Genomic DNA, 15,237 nt, shown 5'->3' on the forward strand with positions numbered 1-15,237 from the left:
ACAGGATCAAATAAAATTCAATTCAATTCAACATGCCTGATCTTAATGGCTGCTTCACTACCTAAGCCACATGGAAGCTTAGTTTACACGCAAATGGTTGGAAGTGTTGGTCAATGAGGGCCGAAATTCTTTCAGAGGGGGCACAATAACCAGCCACAATGGGGCGTCCAGGAGTGTTGGGTTTGTGGATTTTGGGAATTGTAGTCATGTGGTTGAAGAGGGAAATGGAGTCAGGGGAGAGGTTCTGGGAAAGGCCTAAGAATTTAAGTCGGGATTGGAAGTTGTGTTGGACTTCTGGGATGGTATCACTCTGGCAGAGTTTATAGGTGGAGGAATCAGACAATTGATGGAGGCCATCTGCCAGGTAGTCACCACAATTCATGAAAACAGTGGTGGAACCTTAGTCTGCAGGTAGGATGATTACATAAGTATTTGTCTTGAGATTGTGTATGGCTAATCTTTCTTCTGCCGGAAGCTTGCTATTCTGAAGAAGGGACCTGAGGAAGGATGGTGAGGCTAAGTTGGAGGTAATGAATTTCTTGAAGGTGACCAGTGGGTGGTTAATTAGGATTGGGGGGAGGGGAGAATCACTGATGGATAGTGGTATTCAATTGCTGGGATGGGGAGAAGGAGAGTAGGTCTTTGACAAGTCCAGCATGGTGAAATTTGGGTGTATGGCTAAAGGTGAGGCCTTTGGATAGGACTGAAACTTCTGTGGAGCTGAGAGTTTTGGTGGATGTGGTACATTGAGAAGCTCAGCTAGGTAGGGTTTAGGTGCTATGAGGAGTGGACAAAGACGAACACTGTGGGTAGGATAGGGCTTGGATAGTGGTGACCTGAGGTGGCAGCAGGATTCTAGCAGGTTGGATAAATTATGGGGGTGGCATCTGGACTGCAGCTCCAGGTGCTGTAGAACAATGGGCTCAATTTCAGAGATGTGATGAATAGAGCAGGGATTGCACAGCAGCAGTATCTTGCTGAGGGAGCAGAAATGGTTACAGGATGCCTGTGCCATGGAGATGTGATTCTGTAGTATCAGGTTTTTGAGGACCAGGGACTGGCAGGATCTGAAAAGGTGAAGGTCATTGTGAAAGGAGGGGTGGGATCTGGAGGAAGCAATTTGTATGGTTAGGCCATTTGGAGGGATTCCATGGTTTAGGCAGCATCTGAGAAATAGGATGTCAGGCTGGGTTTTAGCCAGAGAAAGGGATATTTTTCTGAACTGGTGGAGAAAGATGGACCAGCGGTCCATTGTGGCAGAAATGGTGCAAAGGAAATGAGAATGAGAGGAAATGGGCAATTTGAGGTTGATGTTTGTGAGGGGAGCTGGATAAGAGAAAATAAGCATAAATAAATACATAAAGACACACAGAAACCCATAAAGGTACGCAAAAATATACAAAGATACACAAAAATACCCACAAATACCGACAAATATGCAAAAATGCATGAAACCACATAAAAATATGCACAAATACAATAAAAACGTACCAAAATGTGGGGAAAAAAGGAATGGATGGAATATGGGAGTGAGTGAGTGTTATGATGAGGGATGAATTGGCATCAACAGGAGTAAATATAATTATAACTATGAGAGGAAATAATTGGGGCCATCGGATGCAGTCACGAAGTCCATGTTGTGCACAGACGATTGTTGATACAGTGTGGCGCAGAAGTAGATACAGTTTGGACAGTGGTGAATAAACACGGGGAGAGAGAGTGAGAGTGGATGTGTTAGTTCAAGGATCACAAGTATGTGTGGCATGAGCAGGTGTGGAAAATAAGATGCTAAATTACGTCACGATGAGAGATGAAGTGGGATCAACAGGAGTAAACATAATTATATCACACATCATTCTTCGAAGAAAGAGTTTTTGGAGACTGACGTAGTTGGCTATCCAGAGAAGAAGATCTGCTGTGCATGCCAAGTAAGTTGATGTGTGTAAAAGAAGTAGGAAGGTTGCAATCCAACTTCACACATTCTTGTCGTCAAAAACGTTAGAATGTGTGGTGACTGCGAGCTCACTACTCACTGGCCAAAACCACAAAGACCTCAGGCAGAGAAAGAAGTGAAGCCAATTCAGCAGTGAGTATGTGGTAATTGATTGATGGGCAGAAATATAATAGGAAAAAAATTGCTCATCTGAAAAGACAGGTAATAAACAGAATGTATGGAACGTAACAGCTACCTTTTAATGTGCATTACAGATCCAGGACTTCTATGATGTCCTTTCCATTACTGGAGAGTTTCTATGGCTAGTATAAGCTTCTTTTCAATGATCTTTTTCTGAGAATTTCATCCATTTTTCATCCGTTCAAGTCTCCCCAACCCAATTATATCAATTCATCCATTTGCAATTTTATTTGTTTCTGCTGAGACTACTACTGCTCTAGAAATGTGTGACTGCTGACTATTCTCTTTCCCAAGTATTTGCACAATCCATCTTGCAGCATCACCATCCAAATAATTCAATATTAAACTAATTTTTGGACTTGATCTGTTGATTTGACAGTGCATGTTTCAAAACTCTAATAAACACAGTCTTTCAGTTCAAATGTGTTGTGTCCTTATTTTAATCAAGACATTCTGGGGGACTTGTCATCCTATATCACTGCTGTAATGGCTATTGTATTTTTTTCTACTTAATCTGGTAAATGGTCTAATTCTTTCTTCGTATTAGCCTTTATTGCTTTTAATCTACCATCATAGTTATTACACATGCCTCAATTCATGTGGTTCTTTTGTTCTCAAACTCTCTTGAGTTTGTAGGACAGTCACAGTTATCCAGCAAGGGAAAGGAGCCCTAAGTTCCATGTGGAATCTGAACCATGTGTCAAATCTGATGAATCTCCGCATCACTGAGAGGTGATGCTTCATTAACAATGCATTATTTATTGCTTTTCCACCTGTTTCTACAATTTTTTTATTACAGACCTTCTGATGAAATGTCACCCATTATCAAGATAGGATTCCTATCACTCAAATCCATTTAAAATTTCATACCATTGTGATATGGCAAGTTCATGAAGAACACTTCACATCATTCATAAAGAACTTGGTGGGAAGGAAAAAAGTAAACATGTCATTTTAGAACCAACAAAAAATCAAATAATTCAATTCTATTAAAGATGTGTGTTCCCTGTCAGCAACAGCAGTTGTAAACAGAATCCCTAGTACATTCAGTGACACTTACAATGGAGCAGCTGAGATAAGAATTAACACATGACCCTAAAAAACAACAGTAACTGTTGATTAAACAATACAGGAGATCGAATTGTCAAGGAACACACCAAATATGATTACACTAAAAAACTCAAGTTATTCTAGTTCTAATCATAGTGAATGTCTATTCAGGGAGGTCACTGAAATAAATAAACAAGAGAACAACATATTAGTAAAAGAAGAAATACTCAAATTAGACATTTTTTGTCCTTGTGCTAAAAATAGTAAACAGCGCTAATTTATTTAGTGAATTATTTAGTATACAGTACCCACTACAACATGAATTTGTGCTCTCTGACAGCTTTCAGATATAAAAAAAGCACTTCAGTGGTTTTCCTGTAACTACCTGCACCTGTTTTAAGTTGTCTGTGATTCAAAGTAATTAACATAGAAGAATTTAAACATCTACAAGCACACAATATGTTGTTGCTTGCCATAGCAGGAACTGAAATGTTAGGCAGAAAATTATTGCTAAGACCATGGAATGAATCCCACAAATCAAATGTTACCAAGTAAGGTTTCTAATGATTAATGAAGTGCAAGAATATATACAATGTGTTGCAGGCATAGGCTGTATTTATACAAGCAATCTGTTTAAGGCAGCAGTATAAACTGTCTATGGGTCCATGTGCTATGTCACACTGTCTCACTCATTGTTTATAAACCGAGCGAGGTGGCGCAGTGGTAGCACACTGGACTCGCATTTGGGAGGACAATGGTTCAATCCCGTATCCGGCCATCCTGATTTAGGTTTTCCGTAATTTCCCTAAATCGCTCCAGGCAAATGCTGGGATGGTTCATTTGAAAGGGCACGGCTGACTTCCTTCCCCATCCTTCCCTAATCCAAAGAGACCAAAGACCTCGCTGTTTGGTCTCTTCCCCCAAACAATCCAAAATCCATTGTTTATAAGAAGGATTTGTAAGAATGTTCATCATTTTCATGTGAGTTCACTGAGAGTTATTCTTTAAGTGAACTATGTCTGGATAATAGATGCACAAATACTTCAGCTCACACGAGCAAAGTTGTAACTATAGTTAATTTTCAGTATAAAGCTTCAAGCTTGTGTACATAATTAGTTGCCTGTCCAATCACTAATCAAAGCTGCATGTAGTTAGTAGAGATTTGACACCAGATTCAGGATTCTGCATGCATACATAACAAATATTAAATATAACAAGGTTCTGTCACTGTTCCATGGCTCTTGATAAGTGGTACATTCGTATCAATACATTTTTGTACATTGGCAGTGGTGCTTTGACTTGGAGCTCTTTGGCTTTCTGTGAGAATGCACTACTTCCGCTGGTCGGTGAGAAGATACTGCACAAACATGAAAGGAAGAGAAGGGGTTGGACAGCACTGAGGGGACCAGTCTGCTGGCAGCCAGGAATAGATGAAGGTGGCCCAAGACAGTGGAGAGAGTTGAATTTGAAAGTGGCAAGTTTTCCTGCTTGAAGGTGGCTACATTGTTAGACACGTATAAAATTGCACCTCGGTCAGTCCATCTTCATTACTGTTGTGGCACACTGAATATGGTGGATCCAGGTTTTAATTTTAACATAAGAGTACTTCAACAAGGTTTAGCTACCATGAGGCTGTAAGGCAGTTATCACCGTCTTTTAACAGTAGTTAATGGTGAGCCCTTGACTACTGTAATGGGTAACAACAAAGTTACACTAAAGGTCGTTGAGTTTGGCAGTCCTCATGGTTGTTCCAGTGCCCCATCGCTGTTGTTTAATTATATTTCTTTAAGGGAGTGTCATTGCTAACTTGGTGTGCTTTAGGTGATCTACCTGTGTTAAGTTATTGCACCATCAGAGTGGTATTTTGCCATAAATGGTGTCCACTTTAAATCACCCTAGCTGGCAATTGCTTGAGGATGTGTTGTTTGATAAAAAGAGTCTTATTATAACTGATTATTTATTGCTAAATAATTTGTAATTGGTTTTAATGGTGCTTGTACGTGTTATAACATTGTCGTTTTCTGGTTTAGAGCTCTAAAACCTAACTGCTTAGCAGGATGGCTAGCTGGGACCAACATGGAATGTGAAACACAATCTTCTGGGGCAAGACTGTCAATTAGTGCCTCAGAATTTTGGCAATTTAAGCTATGTCACTGGATGCCCGTTGGAATTACGTTCAACCTTGAGGCTTTTAAATGAGTTTTTTTTAATGATAAATTATTCTGAAACATTATGGGTACATTAAAAAAAACTGTGTTAATGCTCAGCAGCACCTTTGAACGTTGTTAATGTTTAATGTAATAATTGGTGCTTGTTCACTTTTTAATTTAATCCTTAGCACCCTTAAATTATTTTATAAATTTTTCACTTATTGTAGGTGGCACTATTAATTTATGCTTTGATATCTTATATAATTGTAGTATGAACCTCTGACTTAAAGAGTGAATGTGTCAAGGACACCAGTATGTATCTTGTGTAACTTGTTAAATTTATCATTTTTCTGTTGAGTCTGGGCTCACTTGTTTACCACATCCAGAACCCCACTTCCCATACCACTTCAATAAATGTTTTTAAGTACTTGTTCTGCCAAATCAACCATCTGGAAAGATTCAATAACAATAAAATACTTATTATTTATAAGAGGAGAAGTGTTGAGCAGCAGACATACATTTACAATGATTTTCCATGGGGTTAGTAGTGGGACATAGATGAAGCAAGAAGAGCAGAGAAAAGGATCAGAAAAGACTCCTAAAGGTGTGGTAGATGAAGGTGGACAACATGTTCCTCTCACTGACTACAGTCAACCTTCCTACATCAAAAAACAAACCATTTCCTCCATAGTTTGTGCAGCTTTATGACTTGAAATGTTGCCTGTCACTGGAGGTGTCACCTATCCCAACGGATTCCAAACCAACAAACTCATTCCTAGTTGCCATGACCAACTATATCCTCACCCACAATTACTTCTCCTTTGAAGGCATTACCTACAAACAAATCTGGGATACAGCTTTGGGCACCCACATAGCACCATCCTATTCCAACCTATACATGGGCCATCTAGAGGAATCGTTCCTCAAAACCCAGAATTCTAAACCCCTCACCTGGTTCAGATTCATTGATGATATCATTGCTATCTGGATCAAAGGTGAGGACACCCTATCCACTTTCCACCTCAACAACTTCTCCCCCATTTGCTTCACCTGGTCCTACTCAATCCAACAAGCCACGTTCCTAGATGTTGACCTCCACCTCAAAGATGGCTACATCAGAACCTCTGTCCATATCAAACCTACTAACCACCAGCAATACCTCCACTTTGACAGCTGCCACCCACTCTGTACCAAGAAGTCCCTTCCATACAACCCAGCCACTCGTGGTCGTCGCATCTGCAGTGACAAGCAGACCCTCTCGAAATATACTGGGGGTCTCACTGAGGCCTTCACTGACCATAACTATCCTCCCAATTTTGTACTAAAACAAATCTCCTGTGCCATATCTTTCCAGTCTCCCACCACCTCCAAAAGTCCACCATCCAGCCACAGAGGAGCATTCCCCTCGTAACTCAGTACCACCCAGGACTGGAGCAACTGAATTACATTCTCCTCCAGGGTTTCGATTACCTCTCATCATGCCCAGAAATGAGAAATGTCCTGCCCACTATCCTTTCCACCCCTCCCACAGAGGTATTCCGCTGTCCACCAAACCTACACAATATACTCATCCATCCTTACACAACCCCTGCTCCCAATCCCACACCTCATGGCTCATACCCCTGTAATAGACCTAGATGCAAGACCTGTCCCATATATCCTCCCACCACCACCACCTACTCCAGTCCAGTCACTAACATCACCTATCCCATCACAGGCAGGGCTACCTGCGAAACCAATCATGTGTTCTACAAGCTAAGCTGCAACCACTGAGCTACATTCTATGTAGGCATGACAACCAACAAGCTGTCTGTCTGCGTGACTGGCCACCAACAAACTGTGGACAAGAAACAAGTAGACCACCCTGTTGCTGAACACGCTGCCAAACATGATACCCTTCATTTCAATGACTGTTTCACGGCCTGTGCCATATGGATCCTTCCCACCAACACCAGCTTTTCTGAACTGTGCAGGTGGGTACTCTCCCTGCAGTACATCCTACGTTCCTGTAGCCCTCCTGGCCTCAACATTCATTAGTCACTGTCCTCATCCATCTAGCCCCTTCCCCGTTCCCATTCTAGCACTACACAGCCGTCATTCCACCACCACACCATCTTTTTATTTCTCTGCTTTTCCGCTACTTCCCCACCCCCCTCTCCCCACCTCTTCCCTGTCCTCTGTCTAATCTGCAGCACTATCCGCCACCCCCACCATACTATCCCTCCCCCTCCCTGGCCCAGCCTCCTTCTTACCCCTACCCAGTCACCGCTCCCATCATGCACTGGTGCTGCTGCTCGCATTGTGGTGGTTTCACTTGCCTGAGACTGCAGTTTTGTGTGTGTGTGTGTGTGTGTGTGTGTGTGTGTGTGTGTGAGTGCGCATGCCCCTATGTGTGTCTATTGTTGACAAAGGCCTTAATGGCAGAAAAATGTAATTGTAAGTCTTTTTGTTGTGCCTATCTGCAACTTAGCGTCTCTGCTATATGGTGAGTAGCAACTTTCCTTCTCATAATGTTGTCACACTCTTATAACATGGATTGATATGGATTTACAATGAGACACCGTATTCTCAGGTCCCTAGATTCAGAGCACTTCCTCTCTCATGTTATCCATTCTGCATAAACTTTTTTCAAAAGAGAATGAAATAAATTATTCTGAGACAGCTCTCTCTCTCTCTCTCTCTCTCTCTCTCTCTCTCTCTCCCTCTCTCTCTCTCTCAAACACACACACACACACACACACACACACACACACACACACACACACACACACACACACACACACACACACACAACTGGAAATGAAAATGTTTTGTTAAAAATTCTCTTTTGTGTTGGTTAAAAGCCATGGTTAATTGTTTGTCAGGGCGCTATCACCAGTTATATCATATGTATTCCAACATGAAGACAGCCGTCTTACTCATGATGGATTTAATAAAAATAGTCTTTCATTTATGTCACATGATAAACCAGTTAAATAAACTGCTTAATTATTTCTTTTTCTGTGAGGCTTGATGCTCCAGTACAGCTGCCTATGTGCAATGGCAGCGTATACATTAATAAAAATTATTTTTCATAAAACTGTACTTCTGGCCTAAAAAATGAAATGGAAAATATTACAAGACACCATTCTGTATTTATTAAGATTATTATTTTTAATACTTCTTGCAAGAAATGACTATTAAAAGGATTTTTATCATTTTATCATTAATGGCATCACTACAACAATTAACTTGCACAAAATGTCCAGGGCAATATTTAATTATTATGTAAATGAATAATGGGTCAGAGAAGGTACTTTTCGCTACCAACAGAAAACACATTCTACCATAAATAATTGCATATATATTTGACAAAATTGATAATAACACTACAGATAATTATATTAATTATTTACAGACCGTGATCTCTATGTGACCGTCAGATAGGACATCAGAACCAACAAGACCAGGAAGACAAAGAAACAAAATGTCCTTTTCTTATATACTATGATACAGAGATAGTAATTATTGCACATCTAAGGGCACAGAGATCACTTCCATTGTTGATGAATATTGATAAGTTAATTTACATTACTTTTTTCCTGAGGCTATGCTATATCCAGCTGAGAATCCTACCTTCCAACATGCTGATTTCCTCTTAGGCAATGGCTACACACAGAACTTCACTTCACATTAAGCACACCAGTCATCAATAATACCTGCTCTACAAAAGATACCACTCATTGCACACCACAAAGGTCCTTCTGTACTGCCTGGTCGTCTGTCTGCAGTGACAAGCAATGCATTTCCTAGAAGGCAGAAGATCTTACAGAGCCTTCTGAATATCATAACTGCTCTCATAATCTTGTCCATATACAATCAACACTCTTCACGCATCTGATGACCAGCCACAAAGGATTGCGCATGCCACCCTACCAGGACTAGTAAAAGTGAACCACATTCTCTGCCAGGACTTCAGTTTCCACTTGTTGTGTCTTTGCAAGATGAAGTATACCCTACCCACACAGCCTTCTTAATATTTGTGTCTGTCTGATTCCACCTCATGCTTCCAACCCTGTGCCCTGTAAATCATATTGACATTTAGGAGCACCTCTTACTTATCACCAGTCTTTGGCGTTTTTAGCATCAGATTCACTCATTAACCATCTTATGAAGACCCCGCCAAGAGGTAGAACCTTGAGGGATGTGGAACAAATCAAGGTAGACATTAACAAAACAAGAGAAAATTGCAGGAACTTAATCTGTATGCTGTATTAACAATAAAATATTACTATTCTGCTTAATGCTGTTCACACTTGTGCTATTAACTGAGTTAATTAAAAAAAAAAGCCACAACAACATTCCTGACTCCTCAGTTATAGTAAATAACTGTTTATCTAACAATGGAAAATCCAGGGTGGAACAAAACACACACACACACACACACACACAAAACAGAGACTGCACGTATATGTGAGTTGCATTTGCGCACGCGCGCGTGTGTGTGTGTGTGTGTGTGTGTGTGTGTGTGTGTGTGTGTGTGTGTGTGTGTGTTTTGTCTAATTTCAATGAATGTTTTGATCAAAAGCTTTCTTGTTTGACAGTCTTTTTGTTGTGTCTATGTGTTACCCAGCATCTGTGATATAAGGTTAGTAGTAATCTATCCTTTTCATAATACTGTCACTGCTGTTTATCTCATACTTGTTGGATGACTTTCCTTATGCCACCACTGAATTGGTGTACTCCATCTGTCTGCATCCAGAGTAATAACATGTTGAAGTGTGAAAGCATTTTCTATATGTTTGCATAACATGAATCTGAAGTGGGACGTGGTATCAACCCAGTATTCACCTAGCTGTGGAAAACCACCTGAAACTTACATCCAGGGTGGCCCGCTTACAGCCATTGTTGTTAATCTGTGACTCAGTCCGGGACAGGTTCACCTCCCCAAATCCTGGAAGACACCCATTAACATGCTCGGCTATCTGGGCGAGTATTTTTGTGCCTTGTATTCTGACTGTATAAATCACAGTTCAGCAGTAACCTATTGTTATCATCAGCATGAAAAAACCATTAAAGAGTAAGTGTATTGGGAAATCATTGTAAGAATTCCAAATCCTTAAAAAGGATTCTGCAAGATGTATGGTTATCTACTTTACACAATATCCTTACAGCTTGCTTCTTTTGGATAAACATTTTGTTTACTTTAGGTGCACTCCCCTGGAAGATAATTCCATAAGACAACAAGAAATGAAAATAGACAATACTTCTGTCTTTAGGCAAGCAACATGCTCAACTGAGCTGCTTCATTAGTTTATCCAAGTGTTGACTCCATTTTAAGGTGTTATCCAACTGGATCCCAACAAATTTTAAATGGTGTGTTTCATTTAGTGTGTGACCATTAGCATCTACTTGTATTGCTAAAGGTCATTCATTACTCCTGGTTCAAATTGCATAATATGAGTCTTTGTGAGATTAAGAATTAAACCGTTACCTGCAAATCACTTGCATGATGGCGTCATCAGTGACCATTAGAGTTTCTGGACTGCTCCGTAAAATCATTGGAAGATCATTTGTACAAGTCAGAAACAAGAGTGGACCCAGTACTGAGCCTTGTAGCACTGCACATGCTATCTTCCTCCATTCTGAGATTAGTTTCGTCCTGGCACTCAATCTGTTAATGAGACCCTCTGCTTTTTGTTACAAAAATAAGACTCCATTCACACTAGAGGAATGCCGTTAATAATGCAACATTTTAGTCTACCATGTAGAATTTTGTGATCCATGCAATCAAAGCCTTTGTTTGGCAAGATCACGAAATGTACCAACAAGATAATATTTATCTTGTTTATCTCTGAAAGCACTTCCTTTGTAGGGTCTTTTATTGTGTTCTCTATGTAGAATCCTTCACAAAACCCAAACTGAGAGGGAATTAACAAGTTCTATTCAGTTAATGTCAGTGTTTGATAATAGGCAATATTTCAAACACTTTTAAAAAGGCAGGAAGGAGTGACACAGATCTGGAATTATAGGTGGTTTGCTTATCTCCTGTTTTATAGATGGATGTTACTACAGCATATTTAAGTCTATCAGGAAATGTTCCTTGAGTCAATAATTGATCATGAAAATAGTTTAATGGTAATACAGTCAGTTCAGCAAAGTATTTTGATATTCTTGTAGAACCTTCATGTGTCTGTGCAGTCAAATCTAATGTGCTGTATTTGGTTGTTTACTATTGGGTGCAAAGTTTCTGTTGAAGACAATCACTGAATTAAAAAACTACTTATCTGCATTGACGAATTAGAGACATAAAACCCAGCTGACATAATATGCCTCTCTGAACATCATGTGACCACTACTATAGATGTGTTAAGTATTACAGGATTTAGATTAGCATCTGACTTTTGTACAGGAGATAGGAGGAGAAACGGAGATAGGAGGGGTTGCGAGATTCATCAGGAACTGTCATACATTTAAGAACATAGACATTCATAAATTTCACCTAGAGCAGTATATAAAGCATGTGCAACAGAAGTAGAATTTCATAATAAATCTTTCATAATAGTAAGTGCGTATGGAGTGTCTGCAGGTAACTATTAATCTGTTCATAAATCACATTGCAGCTCTACTGGCCTACCGTATTTCATGTGTACTGATGATTTTAATGTAGATTTTCTTAAAAACTCTTCCAGTAAGATTTTCTTCATCAGTAACACTATTGTTCAACTTAATTCCTGTTGTAAACTCCCCAAATAGTTTAGCTAATTACTGACAAACAACCATTGCTAATATCTTTGTAGACTTGTCTAATGAACAAAATTATACACTGCTGGAAAAAAAGTTAGTACATTCTGTAATGAAGCAGGGTTGCCCACTGCTATCCTGTTCCTCATCCAGTAACTTAGTTAAGCAATGAACTTTTATTTTTCTTTCATTTTCACTACTCAGATTCCGACTACTGATTCTGTGGCCTTCAGCCTCATAGTACAGAATTCAGAAATAGTTTAAATAAAATTTCCCTAGTAAAATCTATTATTTCAGTACATTCTAATGTCTATTCTGAAAGTAATGAGCTAATCAGTTTTATTTAAAATGCATACTATTAACAGTTAAGAACAATGGCGTATATTGTGCAATACATATTAAGTAAAATTCAAGTGAGCTAATAGATCAAATTCAGCTATAAGACTGCATCCAAAAGAAAGCCTACATTTTACTGATTCCTGCAAAGTGTTTAAATTAACCTAAAGTCTAGTAGTTAAATAGATATTAAGACTTAAAATCTGTAGCCTGTATGACTTACAGTGCCAATTGTGACCAAACTCTCAAATAATTCCGAGATCTGTTTCAATACTTTTGCTACCTTTTTTCTCTGTCTCGTGATGACTGGGTGTTGTGTGATATCCTTAGGTTAGTTAGGTTTAAGTAGTTCTAAGTTCTAGGGGACTGATGATCATAGATGTTAAGTCCCACAGTGCTCAGAGACATTTTTTCCTTTTGCTACCTTTATTTTTCTATGTAAAATAACTCCAGTCTCAATTTTGTAAGTGCATTAATTAAGAATTAAGTAAATTTGAATATGTAAAAATTATTGTTCAAATGGGCTGCCGTGGTTTTAAGTCGGGAATTCCCACGGCGGATGCATAAGTTAGTTCCACATATTTAAATTGATACAGCTCACTCATGTTATTTAAATAATAAAACCCAATAGTTAACTTCAAAAGCAGTCAGAAACGATCATTTTAACCCTGGGAAATCGTAAACTATAATATATTAACAGAAATAGTCAAATATTCAAGCGCTTGTCTATATAAGGTCTGAGCTGGTGCAGTTCTTAGTTAGTTCTCGGTCAGATTCCATTGGAGCAAAAGTGCGCAAGTCAGTTAATTTTTCAGGTCGTACTAAAAAAGTGTAATTGTGAACATTGTTAAATACTGGAATTTTTTGACCTACCTAATGTGATAATTAAGTGTAAGAGGCCTGGTCACGTGAATATTGTGTGTGCGAGTAATAACAAATAAATCGTACTGTGGTTGACATAAATGTTCAACAATGAATACGATCTTGACTTTTGATTTTGGGAAACTTAACCTAGGATCCTGGCTTCTTAATTTCAGTGTGATTTAGGTGAGATGGACACAGCTACCGGGAAGACAATATTGAATAGACAAAGCAATGTAGGTCGAGAATACTGTGCACTATCTACTGGGTGAGGAAATGTTTCAATACCGGTACATCCAGTTGTGACGTGAACTTTAAGTGGCACTAATCCAAAGGAAACAGCCTGGCACGTTACAATTCTTTTAGAGATTTCCCATTCACTCAAGATTTATTGCTGCAACAGTGATGTGTAGTACATGAAATGATTACATTTACAGACCAAAAGCAGAAGTGGTTCTGAGGTACCAGATATTGACCTATGCTGAAAATTTATTAGTATGTGATTTCACCTTCACAGGTGACAATACAGATACTGAATCTGGCATCCAGTCAATTGTACAGGTGGCAAATACTGCCTTGGGATATGTTATGCAATGCTCACTCAACCTGTTCACATCATTCTGTAAGAGTTGGTTATCGAGGCACGTGAGTCACTTCTCATCCCACCATATCCCACATGTGCCCGATTGGAGACAAGTCTGGAGATCATGCTGGCTGGGAAAATTACAGCAGATCTTGCAGAGCACATTACATTTCATGGGCACAGTGTAGGGTGAATATTATCCTGTTGGAACAACATATCACTTTCCTGTCACAAGAACAGCAAAAGAATGGGTCTAACAATGTTCTGCACATACCGAGCACCTGTTGGTGTCTCCTCCAGAAACACTAAAGGTGAACAAGAGTTGTAGCTTATTGCACCGCATATCATAAGGCCTGGGTGGAACCAGTGTGTTTTGGACAAATGCACTCTACAAGACAGTGCTCACCAATTCTACATTGTACATGCAAACGACCATCACTTGCATGCAGGCAGAATCTGCTTTCATTGCTCAAGACCACAGGCCTAGAAAAAAGATGGAAAAAACTGACTCTCTGGTGGATCTCACAACATACCCCACATGTTATTATCCGGTAAGCTATTTTTCAGGTTTCTTCTATTCTCAGTGTTTTGGTTCCATATTGGATTATTGTTTTTAGGATAATATTTCCAGTGCACTTATAGTATTTTCCCTAGATGTTACTTTTTTCAGGCATTTATCCCTGTTCGCAGAAATATTCCATTCATTATTAATTTTTTCCCTGCTTTTTCCTAAGCCTGTCTCACTCAGCAATCACGCTTTGTACATTTTACAAGCATCTTTTGGGTGTACTCAATTTTATTTGGCAACCCATCATTGTAGTTGGTCAAATCATGCAGTTTGTGGGGCATTCAGATGTGACAGTGGCCTAACACTGGACAGCATAGGAATGTGAGGACAGGCATACTTGCCAAGATTCTGATTAATCATGTCTGACTACAACATGGAAGGCTCATCTTATTGTGCACCAAATCCATCTCAAACCATTGATGTTTGCACCTTCCATCTGAGAACAAGTAATGGGCTCCTGGACATCCTGCAACATTTTGTATCATTCCACATCATTGGTCACAAACTAGCAGCAGCCATATATGTAATTACTGTTCCATGCATAGACTGCTGTTAACAATGCAACAGAAGTGGCTACATTTTAAGTGGTGCTTGATCAGGAAGCATGGACCGCGACAAATGGTGACACATTATGTTCATCAATGAATCATGTTTCTGCACTACTCTGGATTAGCATGGACAGCAAGTATTGTGGCGACCTGGAGAAAGGTTCCATTCTTCCCATGTTTTGCTGAGGCACAGCAGTGTTACTCCTGACATCATGGTGTGGGGAGTGGTATGACTTCAGGTCACAGGTGGGAACAATTGAGAGAACTCTGACAGACAAAGGTAC

General features: G+C 39.5%; 1 protein-coding gene across 2 annotated transcripts in view; it reads right to left on the reverse strand.

Annotated features, from left to right (window-relative positions):
- LOC126183430 (calpain-A-like) overlaps positions 1–15,237 on the reverse strand; it is a 237,547-nt gene that overhangs the window by 27,509 nt on the left and 194,801 nt on the right. The window lies entirely within an intron of this gene.

This window comes from Schistocerca cancellata, chromosome 1 (genome assembly GCF_023864275.1).
Source record: "Schistocerca cancellata isolate TAMUIC-IGC-003103 chromosome 1, iqSchCanc2.1, whole genome shotgun sequence".
Taxonomy (NCBI): domain Eukaryota; kingdom Metazoa; phylum Arthropoda; class Insecta; order Orthoptera; family Acrididae; genus Schistocerca; species Schistocerca cancellata.